Here is a 14,444-nt window from a genome sequence, read left to right as displayed (position 1 = left end):
CTCCACATTTTATGAATCTTGATCTATTAATAACTCATAAGGGACATGATACAGTGACACAGCCATGAGGAGCCAACCTTCAGTATCTTTTAGATGATGCTGAATGCTTTCCCTTTGATGTCACAACAGTTGCACTGTGGCATCTGTATCCCAGTAGCAATACAAGTATTGCAAGAACAGCTTGGTGAACAAATCTATGGCTCCTAAGCACAAGTAGGTATCTGAGAACGCAAATAGCATTCCTTATACTATAAACACCACGTGCAATGCACAGCACTCACAAATTCTTCTTCAGGATCAATGTAAAAAGATACCACAAATGTCTTCATCAATCTATCTGCACAGCTTAACTAAGCACAACAAGATTTATTAGCTAAGGTAAACAACTAAACCTAAACTATCTCGAAAGTACACACACACAGTTAAATAACTTACTTTGACAATTAAAGAACATCACACTATACACCACGTAATACATTTGATATACAGCACCAGACACTATTGTCTTAAATGGAATTAAATTTTGCAAGTGAATTGCCCCAGCAAGTTCACTGAGTGCACAAATGTGATTCTACAACACAGCAGAATAACCATTTAAATAGGAGAGACCAGAAGTTGCTCGCACCTGCAGACAAATAAAGAAAGAGTTGCGTACAGTAGAGGTGGCAATTTAAACTTTGATTTCTATCATGCAGATCTGTAGTCTTCCATGCTTATAACTAGAGTCCAGTCACTGCCATGCAAATGAGAAGCATAGGCTGCTGTTTCTGCTCATTCAGGAACTCTGAGCCAGCAAGAGCCCATTGCCCTTACACCCTAATCCCACCCCTGGTCCCCCCAGACTCAGTGGTAACAGGCAGGGATGGTGTGAGTGCTGCAAAACTCGGAGCAGTCTGCACCAAAGCATGCGCTTTGAAAGTATCCATATACAAAACCACCAGATTCGAGTGCTGCACAAGCCCTTCTCTGTATGTAGTACAGTAAAAACAAGTCTTTGCAATAATGTCACAAGAAACAGAACATTGTTTCATACCGAAATGCTACATGTAAAAAATCTTCACAGAGTGCCAGAAGGGGATGTGGGAAGGGGTCAGGGACATTTGACCTTGGTCTTTGAATGCAGAGCAAATCTGACAAGGTAAGAACACGATTTGCAGGCCTGTTTACAAAAACTCAGCTCGGAGTGAGTGAAAATACAAAAGCTCATGTGAACTGCTTTTCAACAAAGAAAAATGTAATTCCAAAGACACTTCATAAAATGGGAGCAGTGGACGAATATCAGTAATTAGTCCATGCTCTGTGGGAGGGCTAAACACAAGAAGAGGCATGATGCATGCATGCATGCCATAGGACATATGGGGAGAAGGAATTTGAGAACAAAATTGGAGCCAGCAAATTGGAAGCCTATGGGTGGGCTGAAGCACACAAAGTATATACAACATGTTTGGAAGAGACAGCTCAGGTACTGTCTAGCCGAGACCTAACAAGTGGTCCTCTGAACCATCAACCAAAATTTTAAAAAATGGCATACTTTCTTCCAATTCAAGCTGTACCAGTGCAGCTACTCATCAAGCTAGAAGAGTGCACACATCAGGCCAATATTATCAAACAAAATAACAGGATATGACCCAAGGTAAGATTTTATATATACCTTATCTACTGGCGGTCGCCGGTGGATAGTTATAGTTAGGACCGTGTTTCCATAGGAAATCTCAAAATTCTATTTTGAATAATTTTGGCGCCGGTTGACGAATCTTCGCGAAATTTTCAAAACTAATGGGGCGCTCCGCTCAGCTCCTACCCTGAAAGTCTTGGGGGGATTCGTCAAGCAGGGGCCGAGAAAAAAGGGGGGTCCCAAAACACGTTTTCCCCATGCATTTTCCCATAGGACCTTTAGTCGAAGGTACAGCCCGAACGGCTGAACAGAATTACTTGAAATTTGGCAGAGAGGTAGTCCTCAGGTCAGGGATGTGCCTTTTGCATATATGGAGTCAATCTGTTCAGTAGTTCCTGAGAAAATTGCAGTTAAAAGCACATACATATCTATAGCCGTGCACCGTGTGCGCACGGTGCGCGCACCCTAACGTGCACGAGCGTAATTCTGATTGGTTGTTACATGTCAGTCAACGTTCGAATCGGTCGAAATAAGGAAGTGTCGGATGCCATTTTGTTTGTTTTCAGTGCGAGAGTGGAAAAGGAAGGTGGCGAACGTGAAAAGGGGGCAGAGTAGAGAGTTCCTGACCCCCTAGCTTTGGTCAGGGGGTCCCTGAAGGACCCCGAAGGCAGAAAAAAACATTTAATTTTTTTTTTTTTTAAATCGCGGAGGTGCGCGCACGGTGCGCGCACGGTGAAAAACAATAAAAAAAATGTAAAAAAAATTTAATACGTAGTTTATTGGAAAATAAATATATAAAAAAAATTATAATACATACATAACTTAGCATTTAAAAAAACCTTGCAAATTCACTTAAAAAACAATAGGTTTCACACATGTTATAGTTAGGTGGATATTTCACTCGTAAAAAACCAATGAAATTCCCCCGTTATAGTTAGTTGAGATAATTATAACTCGTGCGACCGCCACTCTATCACAAGGATGATGTCATCAGTGATGTCATGAGTGATGCCACTGACCATGTCATGAGTGATGTAATATGTGACATCATGAACAGAGGATTGCGGGCGCGCGAGTTATAGTTATCTCAACTAACTATAACGGGGGAATTTCATTGGTTTTTTACGAGTGAAATATCCACCTAACTATAACATGTGTGAAACCTATGGTTTTTTAAGTGATATATATATATATATATATATATATATTATTATTTTTTTTTTTTCACTGAAAAAACCATGGCTTTCAGCGACGTTATAGTTAGAAATTAGCATTTAAAAAAACTTAGAAATTCACTGAAAAAACATAGGTTTCATTGATGTTATAGTTAGTTGGTCATTTCACTCGTACAAAAGCAGAGAAATTCGGCCATTATAGTTTGTAGAGCTAACTATAACTCGCGCATGCGCAATGCACTGATGATGATGTCACATATTACATCACTCATGACATGATCAAAGACATCACTGATGACATCACTCATGACATCTCAAATGACATCACTGATGACATCATCCTGTGAATGTGTGTTTATGTAAAGTTTAAATATGATTTATATATGTTAATGCCAAGGTGTAATGGAGAATGAGTTGGTGTAAAAGTTTCTGGGTGGAGGATTTAATAGGTGTATGACTGACTATATAAGTGAGTGATTAATTGTAACTTACTGTATGCATGGGTTAGTGACTAAACTTTGTGAATGTCTGTATCAGTCTGTCTGTTGTTGTGTAAGCTGCTGCATGGGTTGGTGAGTAGCTACATGAATGTGTTTATGGGTTATTATTTATTGGTTGCATGAGTATCTGTATGGGTGCCTCTCTGTTTGTGAGGGTGGGTGGGGGTGTATGACTTTGTGCATAGATGTGTGAGTGGGTGATTCACTGGGTGTATCTGTTCAAGGGTGCGTCTGTGAATGGCTGTATAGGTAGGTGAGTGTGTGTATGGGTGTGTTCATGAGTGTTTAGATGTCTCAGTGGTACATGTGTGAGTAACTACATGAAAGGCAGTATATGTGAGTGTTGGAGTATATAAATGACTATATGTGAGTGAGTGATTGTGAGAGTGCCTCTATGGATGAGTGTGTGCTTGTGTCAGTGATTGTATAAGAGAGTAAGTATGTGTTAGTATCTGTATAAATGAGTGAGGCGGTGTGTGTATAACTGTATAGGTGAGTAAATGGCAGTGTTATTGATTCTTTATATGACTAGCTAGGTGTGTCAATAACTCTATAGATGAGTGGCAGTGTATGAGTGTCTGTATAGGTGTATGAGTGCATATGATAGTGTTGTATTGATGAGTGACTGCATGTATGACTGACTGTATGGGTGAATGAATGGATGTGTGTGTATACCTAGGAATTATTCAGTGGGTATGTAGTAACGGCTATTGTTTTGTTTATGGTTTCAAATATGGTAGTCTGTATTTTAGAGTGGGTGTATCAAAGGTTATATTAGGGTGTGAGGAGGTGCATAAAATTATCACATGGATGATGTCATCAGTGATGTCATCATGATGTCATTTGAGATGTCATCAGTGATGTCACTGACCATGTCATGAATGATGTAATATGTGATGTCATCAGCAGTGCATTGCGGGGGCGTAAGTTATAGTTAGCTCTACTAACTATAACGGCTGAATTTCTCTGGTTTTGTACGAGTGAAATGTCCAACTACCTATAACATCAATAAAACCTATGGTTTTTTCAGTGAATTTCTAAGGTTTTTAAAATGTTAATTTCTAACTATAACATCCCTGAAAACTATGTTTTTTTCAGTGAATTTCTAAGGTTTTTTAAATGCTAATTTCTAATTATAATGTTCATTAAACCTATGGTTTTTTCAGTGAATTTAAATTATCAGCCATTCTCAACCTGGTGAAAACTGCCAATATCGCCAGTTTTCCAGCTATAGCTTCCACAAAAAAAATCGCCCCAATGAGAGCGACAACTAACTCTAATGATATGCAGAGTAGGCGTTCCCGTGTAAAAATAACACAAAAACACCACTTCCTGATATTGTCAACAATCAGCGAAATCTGTGATGCGATCCAAAAACAGGCGATAAGCCGCGTTAGCAGTAGGAATTTAACATCTGCCTTTTACTGGTGTAAAGCAGGACGACTACCTACAGTGTAAAAGGAAGCCCAGCCCAGAATCACATCTGCAGACCAACACATGATCAAGCAGCTCCGACACCCAAGAAGGCCACAAAACCCACCGCCATCACCCCTAGGACCTCCCCCTCGGAACAACCCCTCCTACTACCACTGAGGCAAAGCAGAACAGAACAGCGAACCTTCCCAAAACGGCATTGCCCCTCAGCCACATAATGGCTGAATTTTATTAGACGTGGGAACGAAGTATGTATGAAGGATGCAAGTCACCCATCAATAACAATGCACACAATGCCAAGTGTAGCGGTAGTGTGCTGGACAGACCTCACTATGCAGAGCACAGACCTCTCTATGTGTACATATACTGCTGGTGCTTGTACTGTTGTGGACAGTGGACGCAACCATGTTACTTACCTCAGGCAGTGGGGAACATCTCGGTCATGTAGGTGTGTCATCCCCCTGTGATCGGAACCGGAAGCGGAGTGGGCTGGTCCAACGTACACCACTCTAGCGTAGAAGTGTGAATAAATAGGCCAGGGCTCTGGGAGGGGTTCACTTCTGGGAAGGCCAACACGTCTGCCAGAGCGGCTGCCCTTACCCTGCCACGAGGCCACTGCTATTACCGCGGGCCTCTTCGACACAGGCCCCCTGCGAAACCAGCGGCACAGCACCACAGAGTTATGACTGTACAGACCACTGCCTTTGATGTACACTGCGGACAGCAGGGCTCACAATTCAGATCGATTCGCGATTGCAGATGACGCAGTCCAGTAAGCAAGAGACATTGCTCCCAGTGCAGCCAGCCCGAACCATGCATCATCGCAGGCTGCGCACACGCTGAGTGCTTCAGGTACTACTAACTCTGTGCACCATAAGTCATTGCCACGTAGCCTTATTAAGGCAGAATTCATTAGACAAAAGACATTGCTACCAGTGCGGCCTTCACCGGATCACTCATCATCGCAGGCTGCGCACACGCTGAATTCTTCCTGTGCTACTAACTGTGCGGCTCAACTCTATGCCACATACCTGTGGACCCTTGATGACCGCTGCCTCCGGCCTACACTGCGGTGAGCGGTGCTCACAACTCAAATTCAATCTTGATTCATTAATTTCAGAGTCCAGTAGGCAATTAACTGTAACATCCCCGAAACCTACACATTTCAACAATGTATTCCATACATATTTCATCTTTTGTTACCTACACTGCGGTCAGCAGAGCTCACAATTTACATTGAGACATGATGTATTAATTGCAGAGATAATTGTACTCCATGTCCTCGGATTTTGTCACGGGGAAGAGAAAAAAAGCATTTCTCGATGTCTCCGCTGACTACTGCCTTCCATCTGCACTGCGGACAGCAGGGCTCACAATTCAGATTGACTCGCGATTGCACATGACGCAGTCCAGTAGGCAAGAGTCATTGCTCCCAGCGTGGCCCCCCCCCGGACCACGCATCATCGCAGGCTGTGCACACGCTGAATGCTTCTGGTGCCAATAACTGTGCTGTTCAACTCAACGCCACGTGGCTGTGGGCCCTTGCTGACCGCTGCCTCTGGCCTATTCTGCGGTCATCAGGGCTCACAATTAAAATTGAGTCTTGATTCATTAATTGCAGAGTCCAGTACACAGTTAACTATAACGTCCCTAAAACCTGCATAATATCCTTTTACTATCCTTGCTTCAAGAACTTGTTTTATATCAGTTATAGCTTTCGTACAATTACCAAATTCATCTTGCAAGTCCAAAGGAACACTGAATGGCAGTCTAAACTGCGGACAGCAGAGCTCACAGTTCAAATTCAGTTTTGATTTATTAATTGCAGAGTGAACTGTACTCTATGTCCTCGCATTTTGTCAAGAGGAAGTGACAAAAAGCATTCTTCAATGTCTGTGCTGACTACTGCCTTCGATCTATACTGTGGACAGCAGGGCTCACAATTCAGATCGAGTCGCAATTGCAGATGATGCAGTCCAGTAGGCAACAGACATTGCTCCAGGTACGGCCCGCCCGGACCACTTATCTTCGCTGGCTGCGCACACACTGAGTGCTTCAGGTGGCACTAATTGTGCAGCTCAAGTGAACACCACGTGACTGTTGGCCCTTGCTCACCGCTGCCTCCAGCCTACACTGCGGTCAGCAGGGCTGACAGTTCAGAGAGTGGTGATTGCAGATGATGCAGTCCAGTAGGCAACAGACATTGCTACCAGTGCAGCCCGCCCGGACCACACATCATCACAGGCTGTGCACACCCTGAGTGCTTCAGGTACCACTAACTCTGTGCAGCTCAAGTCAACGCCACGTGGCTGTGGGCCCTTCCTGACCGCTGCCTCCGGCATACACTGCGGTCAGCAGGGCTCACAATTCAAGATTAGTACCGATGCAAATTGTGTAAGAGACTATAATTGGTTAAGAAGACCAAATGCTCCCAAACTGTGCAGCTCAAGTCAACGCCACGTGGCTGTGGGCCTTTGCTGACAGCTGACTCTCGCCTACACTGTGGTGAGCAGGGCTCACAATTCAAATTCAGTTTTCATTCATTCATTTCAGAGTCCAGTAGACAACTAACTATAACGTCCTTGAAACCTACATATTTTGACAATGTTGTCCTTACATATTTCATCTTTTGTTCCATACGCCTACACTGCGGTCAGCAGAGCTCACAATTTGAATTCAGTCCTCTGATTTTTTCAAGAGGAAGTGACAAAAAGCATTCCTCGATGTCTGTGCTGACTACTGCCTTCGATCTACACTGCAGACAGCAGGGCTCACAATTCAGATCGAGTTGCGATTGCAAATGACGCAGTCCAGTAGGCAACAGACATTGCTACCAGTACGGCCCTCCTAGACCCTGCATCATCGCTGGCTGTGCACACGCTGAATGCTTCTGATGCCCCTATCTCAGTGAACCACAACTCATGGACCATTTATGATAGAATCTTTTGTGTATTATTTCACATCTGGTGCCCCTACCTTAGTGCAGCACAAGTCATAGACCCTTTTTGATTGAATCTCTGTGTGTGATCCGATAATTACTGTTGTACTTGTTGCCAGCACTAATCATTCCCTGAGGGCTGGCTTACACTCACCCCACACGCATCCAGCAAAGATATCACTGGACATGCGACAATGGTAATAAAAAGGAGCCAAGCGCATGTGCCCGTACCCAATTCCACTATCTCTCTAACGGTGTCTGTGTGTTCATTGTGTATGCATGATGCTGCCCCTGGGCCCTACCACATTACATTGTGCTGTGGACAGCGCACGCAACCATGTTACCTCTGGCAGTGGGGAAAACTTTGGTTGTGTAACTTTGTCTCGGTCATTGTATAAGTACATGTTTATAGACTGGATCATTAGAGTACTACAAGGAGAGTGTATAGTGAATTTATAAGTGCTTGGGGATTGGCGGAGGGATTGGATAAGTATATATGTTGGCGGAGCCTAACCCCCAAGTATGAGCTTGGCTAATTGGCTGCCCTCCATGTGCCAAAAACTGAAATTTGGGCTTTGCATGGCCCTGTACTGCTACAGTTTCAAAACTCCACAGAATGTGCAATAAACATTCATATCCACACAGAAGTGTCATGAGCACGATCTTTCATGTCTGGAAGTATTGATGACTGTAGGGCAGAGGTCTTCAAACTTTTGGGTGCCGAGACCCCACTGTCAACATTTTCAGTCGTAAGGACCCCCTCCTGACAAACATTTCTAAACCTGTAGTCAGGGCTACTGAAATTATGAGGCAGGTGAGGACCAAATTACACGACAAGCTTGACTAAATTGTGTGGGAAGAAAATGTAAATAATGTTATGTGATGCAGCGTTATTTTGGGATAGAATTGCTTCATTATTTTGACATTTTTTGTACACAGTAACACTGAGGAAAGATTTCACCCAATCAGTACCAGTTTATAACCAACATACAGCAATTAACATCAGAAAGATGTCTAGTCAACTTTTGTGATGGGCCTTCCACTCCACAGGAATACGCGCTGCCATATTAGAAGCTCACCTGGCCCTGGCTGGGAGCAGCAGGGCTCCTTTAAAACCCTGGCGGTCTTGTGCAGAGTTAAGAAATTTACCCATGCTGCTTTCCTCTCACCCCTCCTTTCCATCCCTCTCTCCTCTCCTCTCCCAATCCCGGATCCCTCTCTCACTTTACAGGCCATTTTCTTTCACCCCTTTTGACAACTTCTGAACTCTCCCCATTCAACCTCTCACTTCACCCTTAATCACCTCTTGCCATTCTGTCTTTTCACTGCCCTCATCTCTAACAGTCTCTTGCATTTATCTCATGGCCTCTCTGGCCCCGTCACCTCCCATGACCATCTGCACTTCTCATTCACCTCAAGTCTCTCCATTCAAATTGTTGTCTATTTGCATTTTACACCTCTCCAGTCCCCCATTCATCTTTCACATCTCTACTTTGTTCTTCCACACCTTCTTTAACCAATGTCCCTCTCCCCCGTTACCTCAGCACCAGTGCTTAATTTGAGCAGGTGGTTTCCGGTGCTCCGCACTGGCACCTAATTGTGCTCACTGTCACTATGACCGTCTGCCACATGGTGGCTCTGTCTGTGTAATTTAGAGATGAGCAGATCAGCTGTTTATTAATTCAATATACATTAAAAACGATAAACTCCTGACATCCAGCCTTGGGGGCTTGAAATAGTCACACTTGTGCATGTGTTATGATTGGTAGTTGCATAGGTATTGTCATTGGCCGCACTGGCAATGCAATGGGTGGGTGGTTAAAGTCGAAGTGGCCTACTGGTGAGGTCCCTGGCACATGTTTTGTTACGAATTAATCACTGCTCAGCACCCACCCCAGTACTCCCTCTCTTCCCCGAACGCTGCTGTCCCTCACCCAAGTTGCATCAAATTACTTTTTAGGTCACAGATCATCTCTCAGCTATCTTCTCTCACAGTTTAACAGTAGCTCTCCTCTGTGCCCTCAACTTTCCCTCACACTCTCTTTTTGCGTGTCTGCACTTCCATTCGGCACTTCACATTTCTCCTCATCCCTGACCTCTTCAATCGAATTCTCTCACTCCCTTTCTGTACTTTCTCATCCTCTTATCTCTCCTCACCAAGCACACTGGTTGGACCTGTGTGCTCCTCTTGGCCTGTGCCACTCTGCTTATTGTTCCCTAATTCAGGAAGGCACAAATTGTCGGTCATGCTGTTTTGGTGCAAGACGAACAGTTATGGAACGTGCACCCTCTTTTGCTTCGCTCCACCAAGAAGCTATTATCCTTTAGGAAGATATAAAAACCTGGCTCTACGTTCTGTAGGTCACCCCATTTGGCTGGTTCGCCTTCCCGTTCTGTGTGTTTCACATTTGCCTTTAGGCAGCAGATGGCTATTAGACCCTGGACACCTTTTGGTAACAGTAGCGCACTACAAATGTAAAAAATAATAGTAATAGGCAGAAGCAGGGGAGCCACTAGACCCAAACTTCACGGAGGCCTAAAGTCCCAGGCAGGCCTGGCCCTAGCACTGGTCACACACGGTGCAACAGTCTTTTTTGGTGATCCCTCCCCAGTTTCCTCCTTCTCCATAAATTCCCTCACTACCACTCACCAACAATGCAGCTCATCTCTCTGTAGCACCTTTCTGACAAACATTAATTTTTATTTATAGCGCTACTCATAGTTTACTCACACTCAGTTCTGTGATCTGCATAGTACATGTTGTTTGTAGCAGGCCCATTAACCCTCTGCATTCTGTGGATGCAAGACTGACCATGCGAGTGCACAGTGAGCGATGCAACAGTGTGAGAGTAGGGAAAAAGGAGTGATTGCAGGGTGAGTGAGGTGACCATAAGAACTTGGTGGCAGATGTAAATGCAGAGTGGGACAATGAATGCATGGTTAATGATGGGCTTGTTTGAGTGAGTTGCAAATTGAGCAGTGAGGGGGAAGGTGAATGAGGTGTTACATGACTGCAGGATGAGTGCAGATGAGTAGTGTGACTGCAGGGTGAGGTACAGGGTGAACAGCGCAAGTGCATTGTGAATGCAGAGTGATCGCTGTGAGTGCAGGGTGAGCGGGTGAATGATGTGAGTGCATGGTGATCAGTGTGAGTGCATTATGATCACTGTGAGTGCAGGGTGAGCATGAAAGTGAAGTGTGAGAATGAGAAGTGAGTTCTCTGAATGCAGGGTGCATTCCCAGACACTTGAAGTAACTCAGCATATTATTGACGGCGGCATAGGGTTTCAGATATAAGATAAACTATTGCTATTATGGCATTAATCAGGGATCGAGAGTGGAGGAAGTAAATAATATGCTGATCCGGGAACACACTTCCAGTCCTATGGTTAGGGTTGCCTGCTCATTATTTTGATGTCCCAGACGGTACAAAAATAAGCAGTCACCTAAAGCTGTATTTTTCAGCACTCATCTGTGCATACTTCGAACAGCAAATATAAATAGAAAGCACATTTAATTGTGTTCAAGGGCTGCCTCAATGATCCATGACTGATAATTAAAGGGAACAAAGACAGAAAAGTCACATTAGGAATGAATGCATATGGTTTTATTTACAATCCTATTTAGTGTCAAGAGGAGGCCTTTGCAGGCTCTTTGAACATCAAATGGCTGTGATGTTTCTTTTGGCAACCCTACTTTATATTTCTTTTCATGAAATGCATTCTCACAATACTGCAGTAAATGTAAAATGCCTATTCCTTACATTTGTAGAGTGGGGGCACAGGGGGTACTGGAACTAGAAAAACAAGCATGGGCATAGGCAATAGGTCTCAATTTTAGGACCTTACAAGTATTTAGTTATGCAGCACAATACCGTAGCTACTGTGTCATGGGCCCTGGTGCAAAGGAGAAAATATACGTATTGACAGCTGCCTGAATTATGAAATTCAGAAATAATCATGGTTCAGTGTGCCCCTCAGTCCTCTGGGCCCTGGTGCACTACACCTGCTGTACCAATGGAAGCTACGCCCGTCCTCCCCATCTCTATGGGGCAGATTTATGTTTGACTTGCCCCTCATTCACGCCACCGTTGCGTCACTTTTGTGAGGCAGCAGCGGCGCAAATCCTGCGCCATGGTGCGGGGTATTTACAATATGACGCATCTGGGAGATGCGTCACGTTGTAAAGCCCTGCGCCACATGTAGGTGTTCCAGGGCAGGTGGGGGCGTTCCGGCGCAGGAACGCCTCCTAAAAGTGGCTGAGTGAAATCTACAAGATTTCACTCAGTCACTTTTGAGCCCATGCTGCGTCAAAACCCTGCGCCTGCTTGAAGCAGGCGTAAGGATTGACGCAGCATTGTGCAGATAGGGCACCGCAGAGCCTTGCTGGAGCTGCGTCGCGCTTGCGACGCAACTCCAGCAATGCGCCACTTTTACGGCACAGATGCGTGACGCATCTGTGCCGTTTTTGCCCCATGGTGCGCCGCATTATAAATGCGGCGCATCCATGATGGCGGAGCTGGGGCGCAAAATAACTGGCGCATCCCTGCTGATATGCAGGGATGCATCAGTTATTATAAATATGCACCTATGTGTCCTGGTGCTTTCTTACTATTTTGGACTAATTATATAAAATCAGATGCCCACTGCATTATTTTTGTATCTTCTGCAAACTGAAAAACTTTGAAAATTCTTTGATAGGTGATAATAATTTGTGGTGTGACCGGTGGAGGCTGGATCTCTGGGGGCATGGGTCTTTCTTAATGGCATTCTATCCTCACATGTGCATGAACTGTAGACACTTCTCTCTTAAATCGTAAATATACTTCTTGAGTGTTTACCAGAATTGGAAGTAAGGCATCCCTCTCTCCTCACTCATCAAACTAGCTCTCGCCATTTCTTCCCTTTGACGCATTCCATATACCAGACCCCTATCCAGATCTCTCCCTCATCCCATTTCCACCTGAGCATTTCCATTCTGTCCTTCGTCATAGCTGTCCCTTACCTTCAATGTGAGGATGTTAAGAAAAAGCCCCAAAAAAGCTTTAAACATCCAGCTTGTGAAGAGATTGAGATATTTTTCACTTTCCCTGAGTACAAATTCGTGGACAGAAGGAATTATCCGCGAATTGCAACAGGCAAAAGGAAACACCGGTGCATTTAAATTAGGCCTGGGCGAAAATTTCATTCTGTTCGCGGAAATTGCGATAATTTGACATTTTCGCGTTCTGCGGAGAGCGCGAAAATGTCAAAATTTCCGGTTTCCGCAGGTTGGCGATAATTTGTTTCTTGCTCGCGCTGTAAAATAATACATTCTCGCGCGCGCGCGATCGCCTTACCTGAATCCCTGCGTTCGCCGACAAGTTTTCTTGATCCGGTCGCGTTCTCCATGAGATGATGTATTGTTTTTAGCCATTGCGACAGTTCGCGCCCGCAGTGACGTTATGCGTCGCACGATCACGTCTTTCTTCTCGCGATCATGCACCGCGAGACAACTCAAAAGAAGATGGCCGCGTCCGCAAGCAACCACATGGGTAAGTTGGCGACCCGCAACCATGCAGAAAATCTTGCGAACATGAGGGAAAAAAACTTCCGCATCTTCGCGATATTTCCGCTTGTTTGCGATAATTTTAAACATTTTTGCGATAATTTGCGAAATTCCGCCCACCCCTAATTTAAATGTATGATGCACGTTAAAATTATAACTATTATTGTTCAAGTAGCTCCAATCCTGAGTCTAAGATGACACGCCTGAGCCCACCCTTGCTGCCCTCCGGGTGTCAGATCCGTGGCATCAGAGGGTCCTTCTTCCTGTTCTTGGAAGCAGGGCCCATCCCCCAGTCTGGAGAGTATGGTGACTTCCCCGGCTTTCAGCACTCGGGCCTCCTGACATGCTCATGGCCCTCTTGGTATGCATAGGTGTGTCTGCGTGAATGTGGCTGGCATCTTGTGTAGGTTGCCTTCTCGAGTTTCCTCTCAAGCCAGATAATTTTACCATCCCTGCTGCTGAACTGAGGGCGAGGCTTTATTTACAGGATGGGGGAAATAGATTCAGTTAAATTGCTCCTCAAACGCAATGTGAACAAGCGAAGGAAGGGGGAAAAAAGAGATGAGGAGATGAGGAGGCAGCAGGGGGAGGGGAGAGAGGAGGGGGCCTGCGCCTGTTTCCCTTGCGGGAAAAACTAAGCCGCAGTAACCAGTTTACAAAAGGTATGTGAACATGCAAATGGACTTTAAAGACCTGTGAAAAACTCAGGCGTGCCGTGCTGTGCTGCAGATAAGACTGCTGACACAGCTCAGCGGAGCCCACAGCAGCTCGAGCTGGGACACACTACGGGGGAGGAGAGGGGCTGAATCCCTTGCAGTTGTATGGGCCTGGGCAGAAGTGTGACTGGGAATGCGTGACCCCCTTTGCAGCGCTCCATGGCCCCCCTGAGGGTCGCGCCCCACACTTTGAAGACCCCTGCTGTAGGGTCAGTGATTCCCCCTACCTTCCATGTTGGCCACGTTGTGGGACTTGGGTCACCTGGGCGTTGAACTACGCTCCGTTCGCGGAGCTTGCGAAGTTTAGGCAACTTCGCGATTCGCGTAGAGCGCGAAGTTGCAGATTGCTACGCAATCTAGCGCGTAGCGTAGTAGTTTTGCTTCCTCGCGTGCTCAATATTCATTCTCGCACGCGCGGTAACGTCTTACAGTGATTCTGCGATCGCCAGCTTGCTTTTCTATCCGTTCGCGTGCGCCACGAGATTTGTAATATGGCTGTCCAAGCCCGCGAGAGTGTGC

This window comes from Triturus cristatus, chromosome 4_1, assembly GCF_964204655.1.
Source record: "Triturus cristatus chromosome 4_1, aTriCri1.1, whole genome shotgun sequence".
Taxonomy (NCBI): domain Eukaryota; kingdom Metazoa; phylum Chordata; class Amphibia; order Caudata; family Salamandridae; genus Triturus; species Triturus cristatus.
This window is presented reverse-complemented; position numbering follows the sequence as displayed.